Source organism: Lathamus discolor, chromosome 19 (assembly GCF_037157495.1).
Source record: "Lathamus discolor isolate bLatDis1 chromosome 19, bLatDis1.hap1, whole genome shotgun sequence".
Lineage (NCBI taxonomy): Eukaryota > Metazoa > Chordata > Aves > Psittaciformes > Psittacidae > Lathamus > Lathamus discolor.
Window position 1 is genome coordinate 718,034 of NC_088902.1, and position 16,504 is coordinate 734,537.

Below are 16,504 nucleotides of genomic sequence, written 5' to 3' on the forward strand. Positions count from 1 at the left end.
TTCTTCCAAGTGTCTCCCAGCAAGCTTGATGGTTCCAATATAAGAAATGAGAGTCAGCAAGTCCACCGAGACTCCCACATGCTAAGAGGAAAAGGGAAAAAGGAGTTCTGTCAGCAGCAGAGCTAAGGAAGCCCAAATATGTGTCTTCTGGACAACCTTCCTTGTGGAAGCTATCTGGGAAAGAGAAAATCCTGCATGAGAAGCTCCTATATGCTTCCCTGCAATAGGATTTCCTGCAGAGCTTTTGCCCCCTTTCCTCTTCCTCACCAGCTCTGTGCCCTCCAGCTTCCCACTCTCCATACTCTGTGGAGATGGATTTTGTTCCTTCCTTGCCGAGGTGCCCCGGGGGCATCCCTCTGCTTTTCCCCTCCCCATGAAACCTCCTGCACATGCCCCCGATTTAGGCATAATACCCACTAATTACAAACACTTTCCTGGCAGACAGGATGCTCTGTAGGGGGAAGGTGAGGATTCATAGAGCTGGGGAAAGAAGAAACTAATTAGCTTCAGCCAGGCAGCGTTGCCACCTCCAGTCAGCCTCTTTCCATGGCTGCTCTATTTTTGGCAGACTGAGACTGTTTGGCTAAATATAAGACAACAAATCGCTGGGATGGATGGCGAAGCTGCTGCTAAATACATAACCCCACCGGAGTGACGGAGCCCGACGTCCCCGTTCCCTGCCGTGCCCAGAGCTGCGAGGACGAGGAGGAAGAGCTGCGGGAGGGAGCTCACTGAGCGGGGCGCTGAGATTGGAGCTGTGGGCGCGCGTGGCCGCGGCTCCTGCGCGCACCGCTCCCGGCCCGGCTGCAGGGGCACAGCGGGGCCGAGCTCATCCCGGGGCTGCGGCGGGGAGGAGCCAGCGCCGCACCGAGCCGAGCGCCGGGTCCCGCACCGCGCCCGCACCGCTCCAACCCCTTCCGGCTCCGGCACCGGCACCGCTCCAGCCGCGCTCCGGCCCCGCCGCCGTCCCCGGAGCGGCCCCGCAGCGCCCGTTGCGCCGCCCCTGCCCTTCCCCGGGACCCGGCGTGGCGGCGGCAGGAAGGAGGAAGGAGGGAGAGCGACCTGCGCGGCGGTCGGTGAGTGCCGGTAACCCCTGCCCATCCCTGCCCGCAGCCCCGCCGGCCGGGGAGCGCTGGGCCGGGGAATGTCGCTGCCTTCGGGACTCTTTGGGCAGAAAGTGCTCGGGGAGGCGGCGGCTGAACTTGGAGGCACAGCTCTGGAGAAGCGCAGCAGGGGTTTGTACCTGGCTGTGCCGTAGCGGGGGAGAGCCCTGCGCGTGTTTTCGTCTTAAACACGGTTTAGGAAGCCCTTGGTCAAGCCTGCGCTCTCTGTCGACTTCAGCACGCACCGGTCGGTGGAAACCCCTGGCATGGGTTTCCTCTGGGAAGAACCTTGCGGGGGGGGACCTCCGGTGTGAAGGGTTCCAGGGGAGCTGGTGGGGAGTGTGGTAGGTGCCCAGTCTGGAATCCTGCCGCCGCTGGCTTCCTGGGCTGCAGTCCTGCCCCTGGCCGGCAGCTTGGCATTCTCATTGTGCTGCGTTGGTTTGTGGTTGTCAGTCTCAGCTGCATCTCTCCAATGCGCCTGTTGCTCGGACAAGTTCCCAAGGGCGTGCAGAACTTGCCCCCTGGGTGCTGTCCCCCTCCTCGCTAGCAAGATGCTCCCCTGGATAAGCCTGGTCTCCCTGCCATGCCAGCACTGGCTCCTGTAAAGTCAGGCTTTAATACACTGGCTCTTCGCTCTGTGGAAATCAGCTGGAATGAGTGTGCTGGCTGGTGGGCACAATGGTGGCATTGGCTCTGAAAAGAAGAAAGCGTCAGGGTCCAGCGTGGGGCTGCTGGGGTTGGTTTTTGGTGCTCTGCATCAACCAAATGAATGGTGTGATGTGTGCTGGGGTTGGAGAAGGAGCCTGAAGGGGAAGTGCTTTGAACAAGCAGCAGGCAAAAAGTTAGTGCCTCTGGATGAGATTTGTGAAGGGGCAAGTGCCTTCCGACAGGACCCTCTTCCTGCAAGGAAATGGGATTCATTTCCTCCTTAGTGGTAATGGGGCAGCATGTGCTAACACAGAGAGCGGAGATGTGGGAAATGCAAACAGAGTCTTGTGCAGTCTCACCAGGCATTGCCGCGGAATCCGGTCACCCCATCTGTGGATAGTCATGAAAACCAGTTCCCATGATCCTTAAAAGAGTCCCTTGATGCAAACGCCAGGCCGTGAGCTAACTGGTCAGTTCGGGTCAGTGGGATCACATCAGTAGTGGCACGCAGATATTTCCAAGTGCATTTGTAGTCTAGAGCATCCTTTCCTCCCTGCAGAAGGCACAAGTACATTGATGGGGCATGATATGTCCAAGAGCCTGATCAGAGAAGGAACAGAGGGAGGAACAGAAGGAAGACACCAGGTTCACCCCATCCATGAAGCTTTATTTGTGTGTGTAGGTGTGAGGCCTTTAACCCACAGTTTCCTAATGTTTAGGTACCATGTGCAGTGAGGGCAGTTCCGAAACAAGTAGTGGAACAACCTCCCCAGCAATGGCTGGGGGGTTCTTCCTCTCTTCTCCTGCTTGGAAAAGGGGAGATTTTGTGACTAAAGATCAGGACTCTGCAGGTGTGACCCTGTCCCTGGCCTTGCTGAGGATTCTGTCAGACCTTGGACACGTCAGCTTATCCCTGTGCCTGAGTTCCCCCATCTGCTAACACTTGACCTTGCTTTGTTCCCCAAGCTTTGCTCCCTGAGTTCTATAGAGCTTTGGGATGCTGGCAGAGATAGGCATGGAAGCACTAAAATACTTGTCTCAGTGCTGTAAAGGCCCCTTTCACTACACAAGCACTCTTTGTGGGCCCCTGAATGGACCCTTCAGACAGGCTTGCAGTGACAAAGAGCAAAGTGATGGTGTCACACATTCCTCCGTTACAGGTGACTGAGATGCAGCTGAAGGAACGTGCTGGCTGCTTCCCACAGCCTTCCAAAGGAGCTGCTTTCAACCTCAGTGCATCTATTGCCATTGGTGCTGCCTGGTTTAGCACAGTTGGGCTGGGGACAGCCAAGAGCACGGGTGCAGGAGGAGACAGCTTTTGCCTTCTGTCGCTGGCACTGAAACCAGACAAGATAGATGAAGGCATCTTCATTTTGCGCACAGGAAAGTGGAGAGAGAAAATGGCTTGCTCAGGGTGCTGCGGGGAGCCTGTGCTAGCGCAGGGCATTGGGATTTGACCTCCCAAGTGCATGAGGAACCTCCATCCTCTCTGTCCTCTGTGCTGTGCTCTGCCGCTTAGGGAGGCCGAAACCTGTGTGTGCGCTGTCTGGACGTCCTGTGTGCATTCAGGTATCCACGTTGCAGGTTCCACCGAGCCCGTGCCCTTGGGCTGGCCCTCCTGGAGAGAAATGCATGTTTGTCGATGCTTGTAAACCCTGCGACATTCCTCTGGCTTCCACACGGACCCGAGGTCTGGGCCAGGAGCTCTGAGAAGCTCCAGAGAATCTGGGCCACGTGTTTGGAGTCGTGTCCAAGGCACAGCAAGAGTTTCCAGGAGGGAAGAGCCTCCTGACTTCTGCGTCCACGCTCCGGGAAATTGAGGCAGACACAAAGCAGCTTCTCCAGGGTGTCTTGGCTACAGAGCTCAGAGAGCTCCCAACCCAGGCTCTGCACAATGAGGGGGCTGGAAGCCTCAAAGGTCAGCTCTGGCTTATGGCACGGTCTTGGTTTACATCTTTCCAGGTAGAACACCAAGGAAAGGTCTCTCTTTTCCAAAGGCCCTTGAAGTGCTCTCAGCAAACTCCGTCCCTGCAGAGGGTTGACCTCCTGGGTTGGCTTTCCTCTGAATTCCCTTGCTTCTGCTGTTTGTCAAGGGCAATCTGATAGCAGAAAGCAACCTGTTGATGGATGTAGATGTGAAAGCCCCGATTGCAATCTGGTGCACAATTAACTGCAGAATCGCTCTGTAATCAGAGGGAGCATCTTTTGCTCTCTTTACATTTCTAAGCACGGGGTGGGGGGGTATTTTTCAGGTAGCGTTTTGCCTGCAGCTCATCTGCTGCTTGTTTGCTCTCACAATCTCAGCTCCTATCTTTGCCTGGAAAAGGAGCTGCTGTGAGATGGTTTCCCAGCCCCGGAGCAGAGCCAGCAAGGCTGCAGAGGTGGCTGGGGTTCCTCTGTGCTGCCAGCACCGCTGCAGTCTCTCATCAGTCTTGATCTTTCTTTGCCTCCCTCCTTTTATGTGCCTATTCTTGCTGTAGCTCCCGTCGCAGCCTGAGCTCTGTGTTCTCTTGCCTTCTGGGTTTCCTCACTCTTTTAGGGATGAGCTCCAAGCCACCACAATTAAAGCCAGGTTTCTGCAGTTAAGTCTGGGCACGCTGCATTCCCACTGGGAAATGGCCACAGATCCCCAGTGCAGCCCAGCCCACTGGGCTGAGGATCTCTGCTGAGGATCTGACCATGCCTTTGCACACCTGAGCAGCTCTTGTTGGAATTCTCGCTCGTGCTGAAGGCAGAATGCTCCAGCGTGGAGGCAGGACCTGCAGGGATACCTGGAACTGGGTGGTCTGAAGGTCCTTTCCAGCCCAAACCATTCTGTGACTCTATGGATGCTCACTGCTTTTTGGGAACAAGGTCTCCCAGAGCAGCTCAGGTGGAGCCGTTTCAGAGCAGCTCAGGCTGTGCCGTGCCTCTATTCTGCTTCCCTTTTAGCTTCCTCTGTGCATTTAAATCAGGGGCGTCTTGAAGCAGGGGTGATTGGTGCACAGCCAGCCCTCAAGCTCAGGGGCCAGTGGGCACAACCATAGCACAACCAATACATTATCCAGGCAGCACATCCCTGGTGCAGCGCTGTCAGTGCCCGGCGCTGTCACCTCTGGCAGCCGCAGGAGCCCATGCTATCATTGGAGCTGTTGCTGCGGTGGTCAGGGTGACAGAGACTCTGTTTGTCCTTTGGGCACCTTTTGCTCCCCCTGTCATGTTTCTGTCACTGGAGACCTCCACATGAACCCTTTCCCCTCCTTCTCTTTCTTCCCCATCCCCAAACGCGCAGCTGTATCCTTTAAAACAAGCCAGGTTTCGCCAGCCGGGGGGTTGGAATGGGGCTGGGTTGGACCAGTTTCATGGGGTGCTGCTGTGGTGACTTCTAATTGAATTGCTAAGTGAAAAAGGAGAGGCTGTTTGAGCTCTCCATAAACATGGAAACATCCGAAGAGATCAAAATGTGCCTTTTTTGGGGAAGCGCAAACATTCCAAGCGTTCCGGTTATTTCTGCTGCTTCTCTATTTTGATTTAAATACTTTCTTTTTACTGGCTCTATTGAATTACCTTGGGAAGTGTCAGGATGCTGCTCCCTCAGGGGCTAGGATTCAAGATCCCACTTAGATTCAGCTGCAAAACCCCCCCCCTGCTGTCTCACTGCCCACTCTTGGAGCTGCGTCTTTTTTTAGCTGCTAAATATGTCAAGGTTTATGAACGGGAGCCTTAACTCTGCGCTTGTGAACATGCGCATGCATTTAAATTCATCAGTGTTGGGGGTTCTGTCTGTATTCCCGCATGGAACATCACCTGGAGCTCAGGTTTATGCTCTCGAGCATGACCGGGTGGAAACCCTCTTAGACTGGGGCTTATGCACCGAGATGGATACCCCAGGATGCAGGCAGGGACCTACAAGGACCTTCAGTAGCACTTTGAGTTCCTTTCTTTTTCTTTTGGACTTGAAAACTGTGGTTGGTTTGAAGACTGTAACAGCAGCTGAAATGGTGTCTTTTCACCCGGCAACTGCATCCAGCCATGGTGGTGGCTTAAATCCCCCTTTCTGCCTTACCTCACCAGGTTTAAATCAGCATTGCTCTGCTGAAGGCAGGAGACCCACAGCAGCACAAACACAGGGCTTTTGTCACCAGCTCAGGCTGTGAGTGTCACAAGTCTTCTCTGGTTGCATAGTAGGACATCTTATAATGTGAGCTTGTGTCTTCTCTGCTGTCACCCAGATAACACAGAGCTAGAGACTGCCACTCATTTCTGCAGCACCAGCATCCCAGTGACCTGATAGTGAGATCCAGGATCCAGTCCTGATCCAGTAGATCCATAAACAACCAACCAAAGGAAATGGGGTAGGATCCACTGCCAAATCTCCATTGACTTGCTTTGTGACCTTAGGTGAGTCCCATCCCATCTCTGCACTCCTGCTTTGCATACTAGGGAGGATAACAGCGGAATTCACAGCCAGTACAGTTGCTATGAGTGAGATGCTTTGGCCATCCTTGACCAAACAGTGATCACAGAAGGGTGAGGAACCATCCCTGTGTTCCTGTAGGCATAATAACCTTCCAGCATCTGTTCTCCGCGCCTCAAATTGGAGCAGTGATTTAAGCGCAAAGGAGAAGCACTAAAGGAAAATCTGCATTCAGCCTAAAGCGCACTGCTCCTTCTGCTACAGCTACTCCCGAGGCTTGGTCAGCTTGTAATTATTAACTAATTAAGAGAGCAGTAATCACTGTGCCGCAGGATGCAGGAAGTATTGGCAGTCGGGAACAAGCTGTATCTCACAAATCCCAGCCTTTTCTTATCTGTCCTTTGTGTTTTGCCCATGTTGCGGTAGCTGACTTCCAGCCCTGCCCGTCGGGCTCTCAGAAGGGATAGACCAGGTCAGCCTGCGGCTGGATACCTCCGTGTGCTGTTTGCTTTTCATGTTTGCAATTAGGGGACTGAAGGCCAGTGTTAGTCCAGAACAGGGAGCAGCTCCACCCCAGGCTGTGGTTGGGAGCAGGACCTCCTTTGCAGGTCTGCCAACGTTCCCCATCCTGCTTGAAGAAGACCACATCTAGGGGCGAGCCTTTGCAGCCCTCATGGTCTACTCGACAATAAAGGCATTGAGATGGTGTTTCCTCAGCATGGCACTGGCCACAGGAGGTAGTTTGGCCACTCCAGAGACTGAAAGCCCCTGTTTAGCCCAGGAGCAGACAGGCTGTGATGGAGGCGTTGCCCATGGGTAGAGCTGCCTACCCCTGGGGGTCTGGGGGACCTGGGGGACCGTGCAGATCCTGTGTCACTCCTCAGATGGAGCAGAAGACCCTTAGTCCATCAGCTGTATTCTCTTTCTTGAGGACGAGCTAGAGGCTGAAACACTGCCCAGGGCAGAGGAAGCCTCTGCAGGGCCAAGTCTCACTGTAGGCTTGTGTGACCGAGGCAAGAAACCCTTAAGGGATGCTCAAAGCAGCCAAGGGGTTTGGTTTTCTGCCTGTTTGGTGTTTGATTCAAGGCAGAAAACAGGGTCTGAGGTGGGGAGGATGGGCTGTCGGGGCCATCACAAACCATCCTCAGCATCAAGAGCTGAAAGGAGATGGGGATATGGGGACCTGAAACTACAGGAGTGATAGTCTGAGCCCCACGTCCGTGCCTGGGAGGCTCCCAGAAGGGCTGTGGATGCTCTGGGCAGCCTTCCTGGTACCTGGGGTTGAGGCAGGAATTTGCAAACACCATTTGCAATGTAAATGAGTGTGTGGGTCAGAGAAGCAGCATTACCTGCCTGGGAGTCTCGGCAGGAGGCAGAACGAGTGGGTTTAATGCTCTTTTTGGTCATACCCAGAGGTTGTTCTGTGTCTTGTGCCAAAGACGCAGAGAGTGTCTCCAGCCTGCTCTCGCCACCATAACACCCCGGTTAGCACCTTCGCATCCCTCCCTTCACAATCCTCCTGCTTTAGCAATAGCTCTCAGCCGCCCCAGAAAGAGCAATAGCAGGGAGGAGCTTTCCCATCCCTTGTGTTGCTGCCCTGTCCCCAGAGCCATGGCTGGGATGCGCAGAGGTGCTTGTTGTGCTGCGGGATTCCTCCCAGAGCCCAGCAGTGATGGAAACAGGTACTTCCTCTGTGCAGGAGGAAAACACAACAGCGTCTGAGGGCGAAGACATGTTTTAATACATCCCCATTAGCAGCATGTGTTCTGTTTAAGTACCTAATCCCTTTCAATCCTTTCTTATTAATGATTAATTGTGCAACTAATTGCACTATGATAGCAGCACTGCAAGTGCAGTGTGTACAAGCAACCCCACCACTGTTAAACCAGCTCAGGATCCGGTGTGGTGCTGCGAGGGGGACACCTGGGCTCGGCTGATGCTCTGCTCTGTGAACACAGGCGCAATCTCCTGTCTCTTTGGGTCTCAGATAGATAATCCTTCCTTATCTCGAGCGTTGCCTATGAAGCACACAGCTTATCATCTGGCGAGGCAGGAGAGGAGTAGAATTGAATACAACCAAGTGAGCTTTGAACAGCCCTGCTTAATGTAGTCCCTGTTCATCTCTCGCTTTCCGAGCTTTGAGTCTCCTTGACTCTCATGGCCTGGAAAACCACATGGAAACACGTCCGTGTTTGGCTTCGGGAGGGGGATGAGGGCTCCGTTTCAGACCAGATCCAGATGTGCTGCTGGTGTCTTACACAGGGCAGGGCACTGAGGCTGGGGTCAGTGCATGCAGCACCGCAGCCCCTATCTCCTCCTCAGAGCGGCCAAGGCCTAGGGAGCCCATCCATGTGTTTTCCTGCTCTCTCTCGCTCCCTTTCACTCTGTTTATCTCCTGCCGGGCTCTGTTAGCTCCCCCAGTTGCCAAGGCTTGTGCAGGGACCCATCAGGCTTGTCAAGGACACCAGAGCTGTGCGGGGGATTCTGCTCTGTGCAGTTTATCAAGGGGGTTGGGAGTGAACAGTGAAGCGGAAAAACGAGCTTAAAACCGCATCTACCTCTATAACAAACCCGTTCTTTGAAACCCCAGCAAATCCGCTCGCTTTGGCTGCCGTTCCCAGGGCGGACAGTGCAACCTCCAGGCCACGGAGCAGCGACCTGGGGCTTGGTTTGGCTGCGTGGGGCAGATGTCATTTACAGTTTAACAAGGTTTCTCTAAGCTGCGTGCGCTTGCCGAGGTCCCGGGGCCGCAGGAAGCGGTGCCCTCCGTGCGGAGGTGAGCAGAGGTTTGCAGGCGCCCGGGTGTGCTGCGTCTGTTTGGACGTGTTTCGCCCGAGCTCTCCCTCTTTGCTGTCCAGACATGGCCACGGTTGGTGCAATGCGAAGGTGTCAGAGCCGTGGTGGTGCTCAGGCTGAGGGTGTCAGGGATGTGGGTGCCTGCAGGCGGTGCAGAAGGATGGCGGAGGGTGCCATAGCAGGACAGGCTGATCTGCAGGCGCATCCTGCCCTGCGCTGCCCATCATCAGATGGACATCAGGATGAGGAGCATCTCACACCCGGCTCCCATCTTTCTGCTCTCCCAGCTCTTTGAGGAAGCTGAGACAGTTACTGAGAAGCTTTTTGCCCTGTGGGCACATGTCCAAGCTGGTTGGCAACCCTCAGGAGCTTCCCTACATCTAGGGGAGCCTCTCATTTAACACTGCTTGTGCTAGTCAGATCCTAAGTGGAGCAGGACTATTTGAGGATCATTTGCTTTCAGTAGTTGTTCCGCGAGACATTTGCTGCTGTGAAAATCCCTTCTGGTTTGTTTTTGCGTGATTTCTTCCCTGCATGTGGCCCAGATAATCTCAGTTTTTCGCTCTGTTGCTGAGCCCCTGGCTCTTTGCTTCCTGTGCGGAAAGAAGGAGAGCAGTGTTACGGTATCAGTGCTGAGATCTGAGAAGCCAGAGGAGGAATGGCAGGGACACTTGGCTCCCTTCAGTTTATGGATCAAAACCTGAACGTTGAGATGGGGAGCACAGGGACAGGGGAGCAAGTGGAATCCTTCTGCACTGGAGCAGCTTTAAGGGTTTGCAGCAGTCGTGCATCCCCCCAGGGCAGGCAAAGCTGGTGGCTTTTGAGGTCGTGCATGTGCAGGAGCCAGGGGCAAGGGAGAACCATCCCTGGAGGCTGTTTGTGCTGGTACAAGGGTGCCTCAAAGCCTGGCATCCAGGCAGCAACACAGAGCTCTTGCCAGGTTCCCCACCTCAAAACAGCGCTGTTATCGCACCGGGATCCCTGGCAGCCGCCTCTTGGCTCAGGAAATCTGCCTTCCTCCAGCCTTGAGAGCAGCTTAATAGAGCAGAACTCCCTCATCCCTGCCTGCAGCAAGGACCAGAGCAATCCCTTGAGGGTGAGGCGTGGGCCCTGGGTCTGGGAAGCAAAGCCAAGCCAGGGAGATCACCAGGATGCCTGCAGAGCATCTCACCCCTCTCAGCGCAGGAACTGCGGTAATTGTGATAAGGAAGGGTCTGGGTAAAAGCTATTTCAGCATTATCATGATGGGGAGACAGGGGTGCCAAAAGCAATTACAGCTTGTGCTGTGCTTTGACATCCTGTGGTCCCTCGAGCGTTGGCTCCTCGCGCTCCCTACCTGTGTGGCAGCATCTGTGGGAGGATCGCATCCGCACACGTGCGCGGAGCCCTCCGAGGGCGGCTGCACAACTGGTTTATGGTTAAATAGGAGCTGAGTGCAGCCCTTGGCAGGGCAGGGGACCCGCAGTGTTTGCCTTGCTGCCACGTGACTGCTGCAGAGCCTTAAACAGATCCAAAACCCTGCTGCAAAGGGGTTTATGTGCCTGATGCCAGGCAGTGGTACCTCTGCTCCAGAGCATCGCCCTGGGGGGACCCAGCTGCTGGAGGGGGCAGGAGGAGGTCCGCTTTCCTATTGCTGTCTGAGGGCTCTTTGGGGCTGGTTTAGTGGCAGCATCAGCTCCAAGGAGCTGCTGGATCAGAGCTGGGAACTTCCTGGAGGGGGAAGGAGCATTCATTCCCTGTGGAGCTGCTTGTACAGACTCCCCAGCTCCTCCGCCCATTGCCAGGGCTGGATAGCACAGAAATCCATGGATCTATAGATCGGGGTAGAGCAAGGCAAGCCTGGACTCCTTCTGGTCTCCTAGAAAACATGTGGCCAAGTACTGAGCTTTGAGTGCCCGTGGTGCTGCTGCTTCCTATCAGTGCTGTGCTTCTCTTTAAATTAAAGCTGTTTCCTTTCCTCCGAGAACGTGAGGGCTGTCGGGATCCTTTGGCACCAGGGTCCCTTTCAGAAGCCTCTTCCCAAGGACCTGCCTTTCGTTTCTTCACCTTTTCCTCGGGAGCTCCTTTTCTTTGCAGCAGAGGTAGCTGCATGTGGCACGTTCCGCGTGGCTCTGGGCTGCGCAGGATGGCGTTGCTGCTTCTTTAAATACCCTCCTGAGGAATGCTTTTGGAAAGGGGCCCCGGGCAGCGGGGCTGTGTCATGCCCCTGCTCAGCTGTCCCTGTGCAGCCGGGGCAGCGCGATGCCAGCAGAGCCGTGATCACGGCCCTGGGCAAAGCTGCCTCCTTCCGGCCTTGTTCTCCTGTGCCAGAAAGAGGAATAAATCCGTGGGTCACCGGGGGAACATTCCAGTGTCTTCTGCTAGAGACGGAGACGTCTCCTGGCTCCTCCTGGCCAGGGCAGGGAGAGCGAATCCAGGCTTTCCATGAGCACTGGTGTGCACGGCAGCTCCGGGAGCTCTGTGTGGGCTGGGCACAAAGGGAAAGCTTTAATTAAAGCAAAGAGAAGGGAAAGGAGGGATGAAAATAGCAATTAAGAAGGCAGCAGCAGACCCTACATTGCGAGGGTGGGGATGGCAGCGTTGCGCAGCTTCATCCCGCGGGACGGTGCTGGAGGAGGCTTGGTGGGACTTGGTCTCTCCTGTATCAGGGATCTTCTCCCATAAGGTGGATCCTCCTGCCCAGCCGGCAGTAAAGGAGGGGCAGGTGCTGGCAGCCTCACCCACAGGTTAAACACTCTGGAGACAGAAAATAAGAGGCTTTGTGCTATGGGGAATGACTTTTGTTGGCAGGCAGAACCTGGCACCCTCTCCTCTGTCTCTCCCAGCCAGCTGGGAATGCTGGCTGCCAGCTGCAGGGATGACAGGGCTTGGGCTGTGTGTATGGAATGTCCTCAGCAGGATCCACGAACACTTTCTGGGTTGTGCTTCTATATTCAGGACCCTCTGCTTGGATTGTGTTAGTTAATTGTAAGGCAAGGCAAGGACCAGGCTGGCTTTTGCTGGGAATGACCTGTGCTGATGCTGCAGTGCTTGGAGCTTGGTGTGCACACAGCGGCACGCTTGTTGCGAGGGACGTGCCCGCTGGGGGATAAAAGGATGAAAGGAGAAAGTGAGTAAGGGGAAGGGGAAGAGAATGGCAAAATACCAGGAGGCTGATGAGCAAACCTGAGCTGCAAAGTGCTGCTGCCCTCCCAATCCCAGCACAGCTCCTTGCTCCCAAGCATCGCATTCCTTATGGTCTAGCTCTGTCCTACAAGTCAGACAGCGCTGCCATCGTGGGACACACGCCCTGAGCGACCATAAGGCAAGTCTCAATAACCTAGATAGCTGCCATAGCACTTGGAATAGCAAAGGGAGCGTCTTGTGCCGGAGCCAAGTGCTGGGCTCCAGGGACAAACTCAGCGCTTTGGCTGAGCTCTGTTTCCTGCTGCTGCCCTTAATGGTGCAGAGCAGCAGTGGTGGCTGCGCTGGAGCCGGGCATCTTCAGGGATCCTGGACAGGGTGAATGTGCCATAGGAACACTGACATGAGCACCTTCGGGGCAGCCCAGTGCAGCAGGCAATGGGAGCGCTGAGCTCCCAGCAGGACTGGGGTGTAGCTGCTGTCAGCAGTGCATTGTTCTTCCAGCCAACCCCTGGACACCAGGTTAGCATCAGCTGAGGAATAAGTGCCCAGTGTCTGGAATAATGACCGTCATTTTAGTGCCTTCCTCGCTGCCCTGATCTCACCAAGAGCCGGGAAGGGAAGAGCCAAGGGAGAGCTGCTGACTGCTCCGCACTGGGCTGTGGACACAGAGGAAGGCAAAATACACAAAGGCAGAACAAACCTCCTTTGTGCGCTCTTGTTACTGGGCTCATTGTCAGCACCGGGACAAGGGAGAGGAGAGATGTGCATCTACCAGAGCAGCTTTCCTTCCCACTCTCAGCCGTGCATTGAGCGCAGCTTAGGACATCTCCAAAGGCTGGCCTGGCAGGAAGTTTCCCTTAGCATTCACCATTCCCAGGTGATCCTCATGGCTGTTTGAGGCTGAGATCTGGATGTGCTCCAAAGCTTCGAGCAACCTGGCGTAGCGGAAGGTGTCCCTGCCTGCAGCAGGGGTTGGGACTGGATGAGCTTCAAGAGCCCTTCAACCCAAACCATACCATGACTGTCTCTTAACAGCTTTCCAAGGGGTAGTTGCAATGCTGCAGGTGAGGGTTGGGAGCCCCGCAGTGCTGGGTGCTGTACGCCCATGGACCAGGTCTCCCAGCTGAGGGATGCACCAACAAGGTGGAGGGGAGGAAGGACGTGTCATCATCCCTGATTTATAGCTGGGAAAACCAAGGGATGCTGGAGCCAGAGGGGAAGCCGGGCTCCTGCCCAGTGCAGTCCCTGCCCTGAGGTCTTGGTGTTTGCTGCAGGGCTCCTGTACGTTAGTAGGAACTGACAGCCCTCACTTCCTGCAGGATCCTGACCTCCTGGCAGGAGCTTTGCTCGCTGATAGGAGGGAGATGTCGGGCTCAGAGCTGAGCCTAATGTGCGGATGTGGAGGGAGGAGAGAGCTGGCCTGGCTCTGCCCCCATCCCTCACCTTCTGCCGAGAGTAATTGCTGCCGACTTCTGTGTGATGGGCACATCCCTGCCCATCCCCGAGCCTGCGCAGGATGTGACCCCTGCCCTGCAGGGCCCTGCTGCTCCTTGCTGCATCTCTGCCAATGGGAACCAACCTACCCCGAGCGCTCACACTGCGCTTTGCAGCATCTGTGCTGGGCAGGGACCAGCTGGGAGCCTGGTACCCAGGGAGGATTCCATCCCGACAGCTGAGCGGCCGCGGAGGCGGTCACTTGGTGGCCAGGGGCTCACATCCTTCCCTGCCCTCCTGCCCTTGCCCTGCCGGGATTCCCAGCTGCTGCCTGGCCCCTGGTCTATGTGAGAGTCATCCCCGGAGTGCTGGAATTCCCTCTGGCTTCCCAGAACGGCCTCAGACCTCTCCCCATCCCCTCAGTGCCCATCCCCAGCACACGGCTCTGGCCCTGTTGGGGCAATTTGGGGCATTGGAGGAGCCGGGGTTTGCACAGGAGGGTGCTCCATGGATGGGGCAGCCACTGCTTCTCTGGGCACCCTGTGCCAGCGCCTCAGCACCCTCACAGGGAAGAGCTTCTGCCTAAGAGCTCATCTCAGTCTCCCCTCTGGCAGGTTCAAGCCATTCCCCTTGGCCTGTCCCTGCAGGCCCTTGTCCAAAGCCCCTCTCTGGGTTTCCTGTAGCCCTTTAGGGGGTCTCCAGCCTTGCGATGTGAGCATGGGCATGGCTGAACTGGAGCTGTGACTCCTTGTTTATGTAGCCCCGTAGCCACATGCAGCGATGCTCAAGGGCTGTGTTTGCAGAGCAAACAGGGCTCCCTGAGCAGGATCCATCCTTTCCGTGCGGCTCGCAGGAGTGAGTCCGTGCTGCCTCGTAGCCGGGAGCGGGAGCTGCAGCTGCTGAATAGGGCTGTTCATTTTGCCTTGTAAACACAACTGCGAACCTCTCGGTTTAAAACAAGCATCCCAGGCCCTCCAAGCCTCCCACCCTTTCAGCTGGGAAATGGGGGCAGGAGTCTCTTATAATGGGAAGGAAACAAATGGAGCCACTTATCCTCTGTGATAAAGCAATAAAGTGGTTACTGCCTGAAAGCCTTTCCGAGCCCCTGCAATGTGCTGAGGGAGAAAGGGGCAGCTTCAGACACTGGTGATGGTTTGAGCCTAAAATACCTGCCTCTAGAATTCCACAGCAGAGAGCAGCGGGGTTGGCTGTACAAATGCAAGAGAGATTCATGTGGGTAGTCCCGGCCCGAATGCCTCTGGGAATGGTTCACTGTGAAACAGGGAATGTGGTTATTGCCGGTGCAGCAGCTACAGCTTCAAACGCGGTGTTTAAGGAATCGTTAACGTCTTGTCTTGGGCATGTGATGGGTTTTCCTGATGGGATTCAGCTCTGGGCTCTTTGAAATGTTTCAGCCAAGTATTTACTCTCTGACTGTATTACAGCAAGTGCAGATCATTCACACCCTGGCTTTAATCCCTGGGCCTTGGCCGAATCCCAACCGGAGTGATTTCATTTTTGCCTAAATTCCCTGTTGCCACTTCAGACTGCTTCTTCCCTTCGTGTCCTTCCATGCAACGTCGTGTTCCTGCATGTTGTTAAGCAGCCAGCTTCTTCCATCCTGGATGACTGCTGTTGAGGGCTTGCTGCGATTCCCTTCCAGATCCCGCAGGCTGGAAAGCCAAGTGATGTCACTGCTTCACTTTGCAAGTGTCACTTTCTCTTGGAAGGTCAATAAATGCCTCCATTTCCTACACCAAATGTGGGGGGGAACAAGAGGCAGCCACGAGCGAGTCTTCCTTTGAAATCCACACTGTGGGAGAGGGCTGGGATGCTCCCTTTAGCTGTTAAAGGGATGCACCCAAAGAGACAATGAGCATGGAGCGGGCTTGGGATCCATCCTGATACTCTCTTTTACCCACTGTTAGGGGTGCGCAGCTTTGCTAAGCCTCTCCCTTCCTCTCTGAGCTGTGATTTAAGCATCTTGAGGGACTGGCGAGGGGATCTCATGCAGCTCGCTCTTCTCTGCCTGTTCCAGGTGAAGGCAGGCTGGTACCTTCAAGTGGATCTGAAGCGAGGTCATTGCAGCACTTGATGCTGTGAGTGTGTCCTTGCGCTGTGTTATGGACATGGGCAAAAGCCTCTCAGGATGCTACCAGAGTGCAGAGATGGGTGGAAACTTGCTTATGTTCCCTCCTGAAAGAACAATCACTGGGGACTTATCTGGGCATTAATGTGGAAAGATCGGCTTTTGTTTGAGCCTCTCATGTACCTGCTGGGAGCATCAGGGATTTTATTCTTTAGACTCTACCCTTGGCCATGAGGAAAGCACCAGCATGGAGACTTTGTTAATGCCTGGTTCACTGGTGCCAGCGTCTTTGTTTCTGTAGTGCCCAGGAAACATTGCAGTGTCTGAAGCCTCAAGTGGATGTGTCTAGCATCCTCCTGCCTCACTTTGCAACTGAAAGCAGCCTCCAGCCTCCCTTCCCACCCCCGGGCAGACACCCCAGCCCTCATTCCAGGTACACAAGCATTGCTGTTGAGCCTTCAGCTTTAGGCTTTTGCAGCATTAAAGGTAGGAGATGAATGGGGATGGTTGAGGGATGCATTCAGGTGAGTCCCCGGGATCCTCGGGGGATTGCCCCCACAGCAGGGTGCCATGCCTCACAGCAGAGCCTGGCAGACACCCAAACAGAGTGGTTTTATTGCTGACAGATAATCTTTTAAGCTTTCAGATGCAGGCATGTCAAGCCAAGTGTTCCCGTTGCCCTGGCGACGCGATGCAGCGGCTCCCGGATGCTGTGTCTGATCGCATCAGTCTGGAATGTGATCACTTTGTGCTGATAAGCCCAGGAGTAGCAGAGGCAGGGAATTAGGCTGCTCAGCTGTAGCAGGAGCACCCAGGAGCAGGGGGTGACCTGCTCCAGGACGAGCTGCAGGGTGTGTGTAGGAAAGGACCAGTCTTGTGTAGCTTTTGGTGCTTGTTTGGTACCCAGGGATG

General features: G+C 55.2%; 1 protein-coding gene across 2 annotated transcripts in view; it reads left to right on the forward strand.

Annotated features, from left to right (window-relative positions):
- The first annotated feature begins 425 nt into the window (after positions 1–425).
- The window catches only part of CDK18 (cyclin dependent kinase 18), a 32,131-nt gene continuing 16,052 nt past the window's right edge, over positions 426–16,504 (forward strand). The window contains exon 1 of one of the 2 annotated variants that reach the window (XM_065698229.1): positions 426–1,076. The gene's annotated coding sequence lies outside the window, so the exon portion shown is untranslated. The remainder of the gene's footprint in view (positions 1,077–16,504) is intronic. The other variant, XM_065698231.1, reaches the window with a different exon arrangement.